This window comes from Typopeltis vanoorti, chromosome 13, assembly GCF_054136105.1.
Source record: "Typopeltis vanoorti isolate ZY-2024b chromosome 13, IOZ_Tvanoo_1.0, whole genome shotgun sequence".
In the NCBI taxonomy this organism is placed as follows: Eukaryota; Metazoa; Arthropoda; class Arachnida; order Uropygi; family Thelyphonidae; genus Typopeltis; species Typopeltis vanoorti.
In genome coordinates this window covers 50,825,335-50,843,129 of record NC_143561.1, presented here as the reverse complement: position 1 = coordinate 50,843,129, position 17,795 = coordinate 50,825,335, and the positions used below count along the sequence as shown (strand labels likewise).

The window sequence follows — 17,795 nt, the reverse complement described above, 5'->3', positions numbered from 1 at the left end:
TCTTACGCTTATTTTTCCTTTCAAACATTTGTTTATTTCCGTTAGCAGAAGCACTCTGGAAAGAGTTTTGCAGGTGCTCCAACTGCCGCTGTGCACTGTGTATTACTCCGTGTAACCTAGCGATCTCACTCCTTACAAATAATTCCTCATTTTTTTCATCATTTAAACCATTTTCTCTCTCTGTATAGTTGCTTACACTCTCTCTTTGATCACCGCTCTCATTGCCATCTTGAAAAGAAGAAAATGTAAGAAAGTTTTAAAGCAAATAAAAGTCGAGCAGCTGTCAAATATGAACTGTAGAATAAAATACACAAACATCATTCAAGAAAAAATGAAAGAGTTTGAGAACAGGAACAAAACCTTGGAGATTCAGTAGCAATCCTGAAGTAAACACTGATTGATTCAGCCAGAGAGGCATGTGGTGAGGTTGTGTGCAAGGATAGAAAAATCAGAACTCCTTGGTGGACACGGGAAGTTAAACAGGCAGTGAAAGAAAAGAAGAAAGCATTTCAAAAGTTCCTGGCAAATAAATCAGCTTGTGCTCTTAGAGAATACAGAGACAAATGTAAAAAAGCTAAACACTGTGTAAAACTAGCTAAACCAAAGTCATGGGAGAACTTTGGCAAGAACATAGAAAATAAATATCAAGAAGATGGCAAAATATTCTAGAAGTTGTTAAAGAAGCTTAGAAATGGAGGAAAGAGTTAGAGATGATAAAGGTGACATGAAAACTGGTGAAAAAGATGTCCTTTGAAGTATGAAGTAATTACTTCGAAAAATTGCTAAATGAAACGAACAGTGATGACAGCACAGAGGTAAAAAAAACTCAACAGGCATGCAGTCAGGAATACGTATTCATACTTGAAGTAGTAGAAAAAGCCATCAAAGGCCTGAAATGCGGAAAGGCAGCAGGAGTAGATGATATTTGACCAGAAATGCTGAAGTATGGAGGTAAAGAAGTCTCACAGTGGCTGCACTGCATAGCTCAGAGGGCCTGGACAGAGAAACGAATTCCAGATGATTGGAGCAGGGCTCTCATAGTACCCATATATAAAAAGGGAAATAAAACTGAAAGTGAGAATTACAGAGGTATTTCTTTACTGAGTGTTCCTGGTAAGATTTATGTAAGTATACTTGAGAAACAGTTGAGAAGGATTGCAGAAGGGAATCTCTTGGTGAAAAACAAGCTGGATTCAGGCCAAATAGAGACTGTCATGATCAGATTTTCACTTTACAACAAATAGTTGAGAACAAATGGGAATATAACAAAGATCTGTATTTAAGTTTTGTAGATCAGGAAAAGGCATATGAAAAGGTGCCAAGAGAGAAGCTATTTAAAATGCTACAGTTATATGGTGTCAGTGGGGCATTATATCAAGCAATAATTAGTCTTTATTTGAGTTGTAAGTCAGCAGTTAGAATTGAAGGAAGTACAGGAAGATGGTTTAATGTTAAATCTGATGTCAGACAAGAATGTACATTATCCCCTCTGTTATTTATCATCTACATGGATCACATTATGAAGGAAAGCAGTATTTAACCTGATATGAAAATTGGAGATGTTAATGTCAGCTCCTTGCTTTATGCAGACCATGTTATACTTCTAAATAAATTTGCTACAAGTCTGCAAGATTCCCTGACTAAATTGAATAACTGTTGTAATAGATATGGTATGAAGGTCAGCAGTAAAAAGACAGAGACAATGAAAATAGGTAGAATCGTTGAAAATGTCAACTGCATTGTGAACGGAGAACCTGTGGAACAAGTAAAACATTTCAGCTACTTAGGCACGATTTTTAGTGAAGATGGCAAATTAAATATGGAAATAGACAACAGAATCAACAAAGCTGTTATGGTAGGAAGTCAATTGAATAAATTCATATTGAATAAGAGAGAAATTAGTCGGAACACTAAATTAGCTGTATACAAGACAGTGTTCAAACCAGTTTTAACTTATAGATCTGAGAGCTGGGTCAGAAGTAAAACACTTGACCAGACTAGAGACCTCAGATATGAGAGTACTGAGAACGATTAGAGGCGTGAACAGATGGCATCAATAGCAATATTATATTAAAAACGAGGATATTAGGAAAGAACTTCACATTGTCAGCATTCAGGAATGCATTAGCAGAGCTAATCTCAGGTGGTATGGTCACTTAAACGTAATGAGAGAGGATAGATTAGCAAAACAAGTGTTCTTTGCCATGTTAGCAGGGGAAAAAACCCAGAGAAAGACCAAGATATAGATAGATTGATACGGTAAAAAGTGCCTTAGAAGATTGAAATATAAGATCTGATAATGTTGGAGTCTTGACAGGTAACAGACTGATTTGGAGGAATATTGCAGATCCGAAGTTAGTAATGGTGTAAATTTTTCATATAGTACTGTAAACCCCTTGAGGGTACATGGCAGGAATTTGATGATGATGATATCCAATCCTTGTGGTGAATATCCATTAGTAAGTATCTCTATGAATAATAACAGTTTGCCACAAAGGTTGGCCGATTGGTAGAGCCTCTGTCTGGCATGAAAGTGGTACTGCTTACCATCACGAGAATGTTCTTGAAAGGAATAGATATGGTGATACTGGGATCATGGTGTGGGGAGGCATTATGCTTGAAGGATGCACCGAGCTACAGGTGCTAGAAATAGAGACTATGATTGGTGAACGCTATTGCAATGAAGTTCTTCAACATCATGTTTGATTGTTTGGTAGTGCTGTAAACAAAGAATTCATTTTTATGGGTTTTCAGAAGGATGAAGAGATGTTGGAAAGGGTCCAAAGGCGACTGACTAAGGTAGTTTCTGACCTCTGGAATGTCGAGTATGAGGAAAGATTGAGAAGATGTAATTTGCAGAGTCTGGTGGGCAGGAGGAAGAGGGGAGATATGATAGAGTCCTACAAGTTGTTAAGGGTTTTGTTATAGGATCAATGCTAGAGAAGTTCTACAGAGAATAGTGGGAGATCAGGGGAGAACCAGAGGTCATCCCTGGAAACTGTATAAAGAGGGTGTGAGTAGGGGAGTCAGAGGCAGATTGTTTTCATGCAGAGTTGTGAATGATTGGAATGCCTTGACTGAGATTGTGGTGTCTGCAAGGAGTTTGAGTGTGTTTAAGATACGGTATGATGAGATGTGTGTGTGATAAAAGAACCTCCCAGATGAGTCTTTGACTCCATGAGGTCTTGGGTAATAATAATAATATTGATGGTAAATGCCACACTGCACTGCTCATAAACACAAGCAGTGGAAATACTTCTGGAGACTAAGGATATTAATTGAATTCAGTAGCCAGCATGCTCCTCACATCTCAACCCCCACAAAACATGTTTGAAACACAATAAGGAGATGCACTGCTGCTCAAAATTCTCCTCCAGAATTCCCTCTCTCCTTGTTCTGAAGTGAGCCAGTTTGCCTCAAGAACTCCTGAATCACACATCAAAATAAACATATTTGCAATTTTGCAAATAAAAGTATTGCAATTTAATTTGTATGAAATTTATAACTTTTTTTGTGTAATATGATTTATTAGTATACTGGCAATAAATTTATGTCCACGTTTGTCTGTAGTCATGAAATTTTTTCAAATACAAGTAAAATTGTAGTTCGTTCTTAGCTTTTGGACCAATCGTAACTTGTAGCTCTGAGAGTTGTGTTTGAAATAAAACAGATGACCAAAGGTGAAGACCTCTTGTGTTAGAAAGAATTGATGTTACTACCCCCCCCCCCATTTCTCAACTTTTTCCAATAGCTTTTAGATATTTTGTCCCATTCATATTTATCTTCTACATTCTTCTCATAACTTTACATTTACACATACATAACTATCTAATATATCTGACACATGCTGACACACTTACCATAAAAACTTTTGGTAATTCTTCTTTTCTAGGATTTTCTTTAACTCTGAACACATCAACCTACAGTGAAGTTCTGATTTTTCTATCATTGCAGATATCTGATTAGCTCTAATTTTCTCCAAACTTTGTCAGAACATTTCTATATACAATATTCACTGTCTACTCTGATATTTAGGGTCTCAATAAGAACTACGTTTCCTTTTCCTTTATGTTCAGCCTGACCTCTCTAATGAATCAATGAATTCTGTTACTTCTCTCACCCCCTCCCCCCCCTCCCCACCCACCCACTATCAATACCTTCAATGAAATTTTAAACAAACATTTGTTGGTCTGGTTGGCAAGTTGGTTAACATACCTACTCTCCAACCAACAAGTTGCAATTCAAATCCCAATGTGATCATGGATATTTGTGATTATCTTCAGCTGTGAAATGAATTTCATTGCCTAGCATGAAACCACTGTCTCACTAACTTGAGTACTGAAGTAGCTGGAAAGATTCTGGTAGCTAAGTAGGTTATAATAATTAAAAATTTATAATAACTAAAAAAATATTAAAAAAAAAAACCTAGCCTAGCCAAATAACTATAGGAGGTAATGAGATAAGTGCATTATCCAATTTTCCATTTTGAAATTTACCCATATCACTATTTGAAATTTCCTGCCACTCATTAATTTATCTTCGTATTTCATCCCGAATACCAATATTACATCTTCCATTTATTTTTAATCACTACTACCTGAATGACTACATTTTCATATATTATTATTATTATTATACAATACTTTCATGGAGTCCAGACATCCACACTAACTTTTATACACACGAAACCTATCATGCCTCATGTTGGAGCCTTAATCAATTGTATACAGCACTCAGAAAGGATTAAAACAGAATTTAATACTTCCAATATTTCATCTCAATCACTGAGACATCTTCAGGGATTACAAAAAAACTAACGTAACATATACATTACTTTTTACATAAGGGCTTAGTATTGTGTGCTATTTGTGCATAATGTTACATTAGTTTTTTTGTAATCCCTGAAGATGTCTCAGTGACCAAGACAAAATATAGGAAGTATTAAATTCTGTTTTAATCCTTTCTGAGTGCTGCATGCAATCCATTAAGTCTCCAACATGATGTCCTCACAGCACTTAAGCCTCTACACACGGACCTATCATACCCCTCCTTAAACCCATTCACTGACAGGGCACTCAAAACTAATTCTGACAATTCATTCCGCTCATTCACCACTCTCCATGCAAAAAATTTAATCCACACACACCCTAGTAAAACTACACTCTTACACAACTTCCACAGATGAACCCTAGTTCTCTGTCTATTTGACATATATTGAATATTTTCCTTTGTGTCAATTTTATAAAACTCTTAATATCTCAAAGGTTTATACCATGTCCCATCTTTTCCACCTATTAACTAAACTTTGTGCCCGACGCACACACACACGTTGTGACCTATTCTTCTTATTCTATTCTATTCTATTAACCTTCTTATACTTTATACCCTGCCAACTGCGCAATTTATGTTGTGACTTATTCTTCTTATTCTATTCTATTAACTTTCTTATACTTTATATCCTACCGGCTGCGCCATTTATGTTGTGACCCATTTTACGAATTTTATTCTATTTTATAATTTCCGCTTATCTATGTTCTTCTATTATCTACGCACGAGATATCACCAAAAATTCTACTAATACTTAAATTATTTCTCCCCTTAGTACCCCTAATATTTATTGTATTGTATTTATACTGCACCTTTTGGGATATTTAGTTTAAGATATTATATTCAAAAACAAGGAGAAAGAACTCAAATATGTCTGAAAGTGAAACAATGTTGCTGTCGTGACACTTTATCTCGTTTCTTAACATTAATTTCCCACGTGATTAGGTTCGTAAATTTTCAAGTGGTGCATTGGACAGCAATTTCAGACAACTCTTTTATCATTGAACAAAGGTTTATTAAATTCCTTAACATGGTACAATTCAATTTTTTGTGATTACTCAATTTGATGCTAAATTAAATACTTACAAACTAACATTAGCTTATTACAAGTAATCAGGCTATGATCCTATAATGAGTATTACGATCATGCCACCATAACAATTCAACACATAAATTCACTTGACATGGACAAATAAGATTAATTCACTCTATTTAACTATTCACACTTAAGTAGATTAACTAAACCATTTACTGCACTAACACATAACTGGAAATACGATCATGCCGTCATACACATTCAACACGTAAATTCATTTGACATGGACAAATAAGATTAATTCACACTATTTAACTATTCAAACTTAAATAGATTAACTAAACCCTTTTCTGCACTAACACACAACTGTGGCATTTCAACTTTCCTATACATTACTATAGACATGCAAAATTCTCAGGACACTTAATTATTCACATAACATTAACACTAGCCAGCTTACTTTTAATAGATTCTGTCAGATACTAAAGTCCTAGTATAAATTTTCCTTGGTCACTTCAACAGTTCCGTATTAGAACAATGATACTTATCACAGACAAATTTTAGTTAACATTAGATATATTTTACAGTACCTTTCTTTCTTGGGGTTTTCATATGGACCTTTTCCTTCTTCTGATTGAACTAACTTGATATAACCTCACCGATAATTTGCTTCTCCTACGTTCCCTTTGGAGTTGAACTAGGCTTACGCTGGCTTAACTTTTCGTAACTTCAAACACACTTTGAATCATCTATATATCGGCTGTGCAACTCGCCACGTGGACATCAATTTCTTTACTTCTTTCCCCTTCTCGTAGTTGTCACTGAAGTCAAAACACAAAGAACATGCTTTCTTTTCCTCGACTATATGGCATTCTTCGCTTCTCACATAGGAAATACGGAACCGAAATACCGCTCACTTTTGTTTCCGTGTTGTGATGTCGGAGATATAACTCCAATATCGCCACTCAGGAAAACACCGTGAAATCCCTACAAAAGAGCTCGCGAAGGACTCTCCTGGAACGGAATCAAAACCAAAACCGAAAAAAAGCCTCGTGGTGGGGGTTTCCAACCCTTTTATACCTGCTCTCCTAACGGCACTTTTTCTAACTTCTTTTCTCCGCCCCCTACTTGTTTTTACTTCACCGACCAATTAGGTTGGCATTTTTCTGCCAAACGTCCTTTGATCAGTGAGCCCGTAACGATGTCTCAATCCGGGAATTGGCCCTGAGTGATAGTCTGTTGTTTTTCTTGTGCTAGCCTCTAACTTAATCCCTTTTCAAATTTTTCTATGAACTTAATAACTTAATCTCTAGCCTCTCACATACCATCTTTTATGACTAATCCTTTTCTGTCTTATTTATTCAACTTTTTTCATTTAAATCATATCACAATATTAATATATTCTTTCTTTTGTTAGTTAGTTTAACTAAACCTTTATATTTTATATATTTTATTGGATGCAAGAATCTTTCTTTTTCTTTTAATTATTTCAACTATTATCTTTTATGCAGGGTTCTAATTTATTTTATTTATTCTTCATGTTACACCATGATAGCTGAGAATTTTACATTCTTAAGATATCAGGGTGTAACACACACACACCTTCGACCTATCCCCCCATATGGAGTATGCCACAGAACTGGCACCAGCTTGGTCACTCTTCTCTAAATTCTCTGTACCATCCTAATCCCCAAGAACCCAGGCGACCAAATCTGTACACAGCAGTCAAAATGTGCTGAATCATAGCCTTATAAAGAGGGAATAAATGTTCCTATCTTTACTTGTTAGTGTGTTTTTCAAACAACCAAATAATTCTTTGAGCTATTTTACCAAATTCTGCAATATGTCCTCTTAACTTCAACTCTCTGTCCACCATTATTCGCAAATCCCTGGCCTCATCAGTTTCCTGCATTCAGTACTATCAATGTGATACAAAGAATGTAACCTTTTCAATCCAAAATGCATAACCATACATTTTGCAGCATTAAAGTAACAATCACTATTGTTCATCCACAATGCCAATTTCTTTAAATCATCCTGCCACATATATACATCACCTTTATCAATTAAATGTTTGAGAGAAGCAACATCAGACTGTTGCTTCTCTCAAACAATCCCCTACCACTTCCCAGTCACTACTGACATTCTTTTTACATTCATTAACATTCACTAATAGCTTCTCAAGCCTACTCCAAAATGCCTCTTAAGTCTGTCATAATTACAAGCTTTATAATTCAACTTAAACCTTTACTTCACTTAGAATTCCACATTTAGCAACTGCCCAGAACAAGACTGCATGGTCACTCTCTCTTGAACTGGAGACAGAGTCTCTACCTCGGTTATATCTTCTGATGCTATTAACATTATCCAGCTTTTATATAAATAAACACCAATTTTCTAGAAAAAAAAAAAACAGTTTGTGAAAATAAATGTATTAAGTAGTAGCCATTTTCAAATCTGATAAACTATTTTTTCACACCATCAATTGCATTTTCTACTATAATTGCATCACATGGCTGCATTTTAAGTTATCCAAAATTTGGTTGGGAGACTTACTGAGAGCTCAATAACTACAGGTCACCTAATAAAGCTATCTATCCATTCAGAGGCAGTGCACATGATGACTTTAGCTCCCTCTCTTCCCCCCCCCCTCCATGTGGGGCACCTGTTCATGGTTGAGGGGACCTCCCAGTGATGGTACTGGCCCTTTTCATTATTCCTCTTTTTCTTTGTTTTTCTTTCTATATTCTTTGCTCTATATTCTATATTCTATATTCTTTGCCTGAGTCTTTTTCACTGTCCAATTTTCCAGACTACGATTACTGGGATCTCCAACGCCCTGCCACCGTATTTGCTATGCGGTGCAACCCGTGGCCATCCAGAAAGGGGGATCCAAGTAGTCTTGCATTACTTTGGCCCCTGCTTCGGCAAGACAGGCAGTCCTGGATGGCCCAGCCAGGATCAACTGGCTAGTGGGCTTGCCTGCAGGGGTCAATGGTGTTGCGTAAATCTCTCACCCCCATGGTCCGGGGTTGGGATCCTAAGCTTGCTGTAGTGCTGGCATAGCATCCGAGGTAGCCCTGGCATTCCACTCCTGAGTGTAGTCATTGCTTGCCGGTCAGTGGGTATCCTATGTAGCCCTGTGGTGGGTGGGGAGCTCTGGCACTGAACCAAAAACTCCTTGAGTATGAATCCTTCATCTTCAAATGTTTCAGGGGCACTAACAAAGTCCCAACCAAGTACTGATACCACATATGGAAACAGAAGTAAGAAACAAAAGATATATATGATACTAGCATAAATGTAGCAACATTTTTAATCAATTGTGCAACAGAAAAACCAATAGGGAAATGTCACCCTTCTTTATTCAAAAGGGTTTAGAAGGACTGGCAGGGACCTCCCAAAACTGTTAAGAAATTGTGTTCGGTGATATCCCTGTGGAAACATTGTGTTAGCTACATTCTGAGAAACTACTGGGAGCAACGACACTGGGTGGAATACAAATCACAGTAACCCTCATAAAACACTCAATTCCTGTAGAGGAGTGATATCAGATTGGGATCTCCCTGATGTTCCTGATGAGGAGATATGTTCAGAACTTTAAGATCAAGGAGTGACAGGTGTGAGACGGATCCTGATACATAGGGATAGTCACCTTTTTTCAACCAAGAACATCATCCTTACTTTTGAGACACCTAAGCCTCCAATATCTGTAAAAGCAGGGTATCTCAGCTGTCCTGTTAAAATCTACATCCCTAACCTGCTAAGATGCTTTAAATGTCAGAGATATGGATATGGACATGCCCAAACTGCCTGTTGTGGTTCTACTACCTGATGTGGTAGAAGAACCACATCAGGTAGTAGTAGAAGAGAATGATATTTGTTATCATACTCTTTACTATCACACTGAGTGTGGTAGTAAAGAGCATGATAACAAATCTTGCTACAAAAAAAGAAAGCTAAATGTGTCAACTGTCAGGGAGATCATCCAGCTTACTCTCGTGCATGTCAGAAGTGGAAAAATGAAAATGAAATACAAAAAATAAAAACAGAGCAAAACATAACATATCAGGATGTAAAAAGAAAGCTAGCCACCATCACACACCTGCTCTGAAATCCTCTTATGCTGAAAAGGTAACAATTAAGAAAGTTCCAACAGCAACTCAAACTTGTATGTCTGTTCCACCATCTGATAATTTCACCATACCTGAACCTTATGATCGTGAGTGTTTCTCTGTTGAGTGCATCAATCACAACTTATGGCCTTACTCCAGATACAACTCCAAAAATTGCACCATTCAATGATAACCCACTTGTCAAAAAAATTATGGCAACGATATCACTTAAAGATAAACCACAAGACACTCCCACAGAAAAAATGGATACTTCGGTACCCACTGAAATTAAACTAAACTTACCAAATGACCCTAGCACCATCAGACATATTGAATACTCAACCAGAGTAAGAGATGGACACTAGCCATCCATACTTCCCCAAAACAATTGATAAATATAAATCTGACAAAGGTAAGCCCTCAACCTCCTGAAAACCAGACAAGTGACAAGTCTATAAAACCAAAACAGTAGGAAAATTTTTACAATGGAACTGTTGTGGATTTTGCCAGAATATTGATGATATCAAGATTTTTTTGCAGAAACACAGACTTTTCCGTTTCTGTCTAGAGAAAACATACTTAAGACTCAATGAGGACCCCCCCTACCTTTAGGAATTTCACTGTTGTACACAAGGACAGAACTGGAGGTAGTCCTGCTCATGGAGGAGTTGTTATCCTAGTAAGAAGCAGTCATATTCCTTCCATCATGTCCAACTTAATACTGCTCTGGAAACAGTAGCGTTTTCCTCTCTGTAGGACTTCTTATTACAGTATGTGCAATTTATTTACCACCGGGTGCTGAGTTAAATGAAATTGATCTTGATAACCTCATCTTGCAACTGCCTGAATCCATACTTTTGATGGGTGACTTTAATGGTCACAATATTCTGTGGGGTAGCGCCAACACTAGTCCTCTCTGTAGGACTTCTTATTACAGTATGTTCAATTTATTTACCACTGAGTGCTGAGTTAAATGAAATTGATCTTGATAACCTCATCTTGCAACTGCCTGAACCCATACTTTTGATGGGTGACTTTAATGGTCACAATACTCTGTAGCGCCAACACTAATAAACGATGTTAATTAATTGAAAGAATTCTTGATAATAATTAACCTCTCCCCCTTTTAAATAATAAACCCAATACATTCTTCCGTATGCCTATAGACTCACATTCTGCAATTGATCTTACAATCTGCTCCCCTTCCATTCTTCTAGTGCTCACGTGAGACGTTGAAGAGAACATATATGGAAGTAATCACTTTCTTGTTCTTTGCACAATGTCTTCACGGAACTATGTTCACCCACACAGATACCTATACAGAAAATGGACCAGGCTGACTGGAACACTTTTTCTCATTTGCAAAACTTAACGCTGATACCATCAGTCAAACACCTATCAATGAAGCAGTAAAGTATATAATGGAGTGCATTGTCCAGGCAGCAACAGCCTCCATCCCAAAAACATTGTTAGATCCTGAATGAAGAAATCTTGCAAAGAAATCATTCATTCAGAATCTAACATACTAAACTACACAGACAAAGAGAAATACCTGCACATCAGCTGAAATTAAAGTGAAACTTCTTCACATGTATAAAATTGCATTAATTTCATGTACCATGTATTTTAATCTATTGCGATCATACCAAGATCGAGTTAAAGAATGTCTTAAAAGAGGAAATTGTTAATATTATTTAAGCCTCACTTTAGCTGTGTAGAATGATTGTGAGTCACCAGATAGATATTAAAGTAACAATTCATAGAAGGCATACTACTACACGTGTCCAGTGTAACGCTGGAGGCAGTAGCTTACGGAAAATACATTGACGCGAATTCTGTGAATACAAGAGTATAACAGCAAAGGGGAGAGCAAGGGAACCCAAGGGGAGAAAAGATATAGGTCATGTGCAAAGGTCACTTCAAAAAAAGGGACGCTCGAACGAAGAATATAAGGGGATGAGCGGCGTATCGGCCCACTCTTGTCTATTCGTTTTCCTGGTTCGTGGTTCGGAAGTTAGCCGACGGTTTGAGTGACAGGGATGAAGCGGCAGTGCTATGATGTTGGACAGCAAGTTTTCCTGAGAATGCTGTAGGATTCCACGCAGAGCTGGAAGTGAAAATTCCAGCCCTAGCAGAATCGAGCCCTCGCTGAAAAGTCCCATCGAGAGGAATAGAGATGTTTCCTGAGACGCAAAGAATCGAGTCCGTGATCGGCAGTAATTATGAAGATAGTGTAGCCCCCACGCTGGCGTAAGGATAGCCAATAAATAAGAGGTAACCAGATGTACACGTGGTGCTGAAAGACGTCGGGAAAAAGTTCGGTAAAGTAGAATTACTCTATTTTGTGTTTAGAATTCCTTGGAAGAGAGAAAATTATTTGTGAATGTAAATTATGAACATTTCTCTAAGGAACTTTGTGGATAGACTCTAATTAGATAGTTAAAACCCCTTTTAGAATAAGAAGGATTGTTTGGAAGAAGTCTTTTGTGTTGTATGTGATTGAATTAACATAATGAGATTAGGATTGTAGATTTATAGCAACTGAATAACATTACAATGTTTGTCATGTCAACTTATGAATAGCTTGCTGAAGGGAATTTTAGCTTAACATACCAATTGCAATCTATCCCATTTTCCAGTTACTGTGTATTACATGCTTTATAACCTTTGATTTAATTTTAGAGTATGTTAATCTCTTAACTCGAGTTTCCTTATTTAGCATTGAGACAATAATTGAATGTATGAATTTCTTTAGTGTATTTTGCTTTGATATTCCAATAAACATGTTTTATTTACCTAGACCTGAGTCATGCCTGACTACGATTCCGATTTACCACTTATAAAAATAGAACCTATTTTGGCGGGAAGGAATTAGAATGTGTATATAACTATAGATTTAGGTCACGACTGCAGTCTGAATCTATACGGCCATATTAAAATAAATCACTGTGTAAGAACGCCTCAGAATCTAGTATTGTCTCCCTGAGCAAAGATCTTTTCTGCTATAGGATAGTGGTTGGCGCAGCATAATATAAATTTGCCAGTATCCGAAAAGGAAACAATCCTAGATGTAAGTATATTAGGCCCGCTATCTGAAGAAGTAGATTAGCAATTGAAAGATAGAATAGGAAGATATAAATCAGTAAAATATAGAGAAAGCAACGACATAACAACATCATCTCTGTTTCCACTCTATCCAAACCCTTGGTGGAACCCAGAATGTCAGATAGTCAAAAAAAGATCAACACAGAGCATGGGGTATATTTCGTAGATATCCCACCACATCAAAACTTGATAGCTTTCAAGCATGCTCAAACCAAAGCATGTTATGTGTGAAACATTAGAGTCAAAAACAATCATGGATCCAATTTACTACATCAATTAATCAAATGACCAGTCCAAAAATTGTATGGGATAAAATCTGAAAAATGAAAGGCAGATATAGAACACATTGTTTATCTACCTTAAACCAAAATGGAAACATTATTGCTGATCCCAAAGCTATTGCAGATACTTTGGGAGAAAATTTTGCCAGCATTTCAGCAACATCTTCATATCCTCCTGAATTTTAATACTGAAAGAGCAGCAAGAGAAACAAAGGCTAAATTTTTCTACCAATGTTCTTGGGCCATACAATCAGCCATTTGTTAAGGAGGAACTAAAAAGAGTTCTCCTATTGTCTCACCCTAGTACAGTAGGGTCTGATGACATCCATTACGAAATGATAAAACATCGACTGTCATCTTCTATGGGTATCCTTCTCTTATTATACAGGGTGTTTCAAAAAGAAACACCCTGTATAAAGTGTACTCACCACAATTACAAATGCTCAATTACATTGAGCATTTGTAATTGTGGTGAGTGAAACTTTAGGCTTACTTCATACTTGGTAATTTATTTTGTAACTGTACCACATTTTCATTATTAAATAATTATTTGAAATTAGGTCATTCTTTTTGAAACACCCTGTACAATAGAATACTTACAGAGGAAGAGTTTCCAAATTCTTGGCATAAGTCAATTGTCATTGCTATCCCAAAACCAGGAAAAGATCCAACACAAGCAAATAATTATCAACCCATTGCTCTGACCAGCTATCTTTGTAAGATACTAGAGAAAATAGTTAATGCCAAGTTTCTAAATTGGTTCATTTAGAAACTTGTATAAAAGATGCACTTCTAAAGCAAGATCTTGAATCTACTGTCACTCTCGTAACATGAGGCTAATTGAAAAACAACTTCAGCAAGCAATTGAACATGTTTCTCTGTGGGCTTTAGTAATGGGTTTAGGTTTTCAACAGAAAAAAGTGTGCACACTTCTGTCGAAAATGCACTCTTCACCCAGATCTTGAATTAAGAATGGGATGACTGTTGTTCCAGTAGCTACAGAAGCCAAGTTCTTGGGACTCATCTTTCACAGAAAACTTACAATTCCAGCACACACACACACACATTTGTCAACTAAGAGAAAAGTGCAAGAGAGAGAGCTGAACCTCCTTTGTACTCTATCCTCTATTGGGTGGGGTTCTGATCGAGCTTCATTGTTCCATCTTTATCATGCACTTATATGTTCAAAGCTGGATTATGGATCTCAAGTCTATGGTTCTGCAAGAGAGAGTAACCTTGATGGTTGGATTCCATCCTGGTGCCTTTCGCACATCACCCACTTTAAGTCTTTATGTTGAAGAAAATGAACTGGTTCTATCACTTTGACAGAAACAGTTGTCTCTTAATTATGCCCTAAAGATAAAGTCTCTCTCCCAGATCATCATACATGGACTAGTCTCTTTTCTCTGCATTGGGAAGCTCAATTTCACACACTTCAAACTGCCATACATCCTTTTGGTATGTGTGTTAAAGAGACTGTGCAAGCTGTTGGTATGAATGTTGACAACATTGCCTACACTAAACATAACAGCATCCCTCCATGGGAGGTTTGCACTCCATCCTGCAACCTCTCACTTTGTCAGATACAGAAGTCTCATACTCCATTATCTGTCTACCTGTCTAAAGTACATGGATGTATAATCCACATCCAGGTACTTTATGAGGTTACACATGTTTTACAAAATGAAAATCCTTAATTTTGATGTTCAGTTCTGCTGGATTCCCAGCCACATTACAATTAAGGGAAACGAGGTTGCAGATGCAACTGCTAAATCAGCTCATACTTTCTCCATATACTGTTTGAGAGTACCATATACAGACTACAGACAGTTTAAGATCAAAGCTAATTGCTCAATGGCAGTCATCATGGCAGGAAGCATTGACAAACATATTATATGACAATAAACTTGAAATTAAGCATTGGCATTCTAGTCAACGTATAAAGAGAAGAGAAGAAACTGTACTTGCTAGGCTCCATATAGGTTGCAGTCATCTTACACATTCTTATTTACTGAGGGCTGATGACCCACCCATGTGTGAAAAATGCAATACACATCTCATTATTTGTCATATTCTGGTGGAGTGCCAGCACTTTACACGAGAGGAATGAAATTTTTACCTATCTAGCCAAGCCATATACACTCAGGCAGATTGCATGATGTTTTTAATTTTTCACAAAGAATTAATTTGTACAAACACATTTGACTGTAATTTTGTTTATATGTAAATACTGCATTGCTTAACTTTTGTACATATATATATTATTCATTCAGTTTAATTTTTTGACCAATTATGTATTGCTGTAGCCTTTGATCTTGTATATTTGTGTAACCTTGTACTTAATTTTTATGCATACATATTGTATAATAATTCCTTTTTGACTATGTATTATTGTAATAATACATAGTCAAATATTAACATTTGTAATAACATTTGTAATAACATTTGTTGTAATCTTATCTATATGTAGATACTGCATTCCTTCACTTGGTTTTGTACATGCATTTTGTTTATTAACTTGTACTGTTGTCTATTTATGTACTGCTGTAACCTCTGCAGTAATTTTGTTTATATGTAGGTACTGCATTGCTTAACTTCACTTTTGTGCATACATATTATTCACTAGTTTATTTTTTGACTAATTATATATTACTGTAGGACACCTTGTATATTTGTGTAACCTTCTTGTAATTTTGTTTATATGTAGATACCACATTGCTAAATTTAATTTTTATGCATGCACATATCATATAATAATTCCTTTTTGACTATTTATGTACTGCTGTAAAAACATTTGTTATATTTTATCCATACGTAGATACTGCATTCCTTGGCTTAGGGCTTAGTGTTTTGTACATGCATTTTGTTTATTAACTTGTAATGTTGACTATTTCTGTACTACTATTACCTTTGACCTTGCGTGTTGCTGTGCCATCTGCAGCAATTCTGTTTATATGTAGATGCTGCTTTGTGGAACTTAATTTTTATACAGGCATATTGTTTCCAATTTTCTTTAACTGCTTATGTATAGCTGTAACCTTTAGTATTGCACAGTATGACCTTTGTTGATTATGTGCCAAATAAATTATAAACCAAACAAACCAAAATCTCTCTTCATTACAATTTAACTTGTCTCCAATAGTTAATTAACTATTGGAGACAAGAGTTTTGTATTTAAAATGTACTCCACAGATGGTTTGCACAGAAACATCATCAGCTTAATAAATTCACAGTTACATTTCACAGTTAATACTGTTAAAAAAAAGACGATGAAAAACAGCCATTAAGCCTTGCTTATGGAACAATTTAAACTCAACTATATTAGGTTATTATAGTATCCTGTAAACCTGGGGAAAGGAGGGGTGATAAATATCAAGAAATCACATTTTTAAATGGTGAATAATCTGAAAATCATATTACATTTTTTTTTTCTTGCAACAAGAGATTTTGCAAAATATGTAATTCATTGCTTATACAAAATATAATCATATAATAATGTATTTTAAAGTATATTACCTTAAATACTTAAATTTTTGCTGCTTATTTTTGTTTGACTATCTGGTATTTCTAGTATCTCTATAATCAATGTTCAGTAGCACAAAAACAATACATTTTGGTTCCATTTCCATAATGCTTTTCCATCCTGTGGTGGAACTTTTCCTGTGTTCATCATTCACATTCCTTAAGTGGCTGAGAAGAAATCTAGGCAAAAATTAAGAAAGTGTTTCAGTGACATGTTATAGCCAAGAATTTGATATGTTTGCAGTAGATTTTAAATCAAAAATTTGCAATGAACATTTTTTTGTTTCCAAAAAGTTTTCTGACAATAAGAGAAAAGTGTACAGTTCCCAAGAATTCAAAACATTCATATGTAATCTATTCTCTCTTAGTTGTATGCCAATAAAAATATTCTCCTGGATTCCTACCTAGAAAATTTATGCCATGAAGATATTTGAAACCATCACCAATGTTACCTTTGCTTCAATGTTTTTTTTTTTTTTTTAATGTGAAAGGAAATAAAATATTATTTGGATCAAAACCATGAGCTTTGAGATGGTTTTATTTAATTTGCAATGAGAAGTAAAGTTTTAAGAAATGTAAATTTCTGCATTCAAGCTGCAAATGCCCAAAAGGTGCTTTTGACTCCTGTCAGAAATGGGATTTTGACCTCATAAGATCCCATTTCTGATTTAAATCCCATTTCTCATAAGAGGAATATTATTAGACCTTTACCAGGTGAGGCTAAAATAACCAATCTTCAGTGGAGTTTTTTCCCCCTCCTCCTACTGCAAAGTCAAAGTTTGCACCGACTTTGAAAAATAAGCAGTATGGCCAGTGAACACACATAGATGATAGGTATACCAACAACATGAGCCAATGGGATAACAAAATATATAAACTTGAAAATCATTGAAGAAAATGCAAGTTAAA

The 17,795-nt window shown here is 35.9% G+C and overlaps 1 protein-coding gene across 2 annotated transcripts in view; it reads right to left on the bottom strand.

The window, feature by feature from the left end:
- The window catches only part of LOC150100146 (E3 ubiquitin-protein ligase HECW2-like), a 708,695-nt gene that overhangs the window by 651,603 nt on the left and 39,297 nt on the right, over positions 1–17,795 (bottom strand). For both annotated transcript variants that reach the window (XM_090402900.1, XM_090402899.1), the window contains exon 2: positions 16,881–17,066. The gene's annotated coding sequence lies outside the window, so the exon portion shown is untranslated. The remainder of the gene's footprint in view (positions 1–16,880; positions 17,067–17,795) is intronic.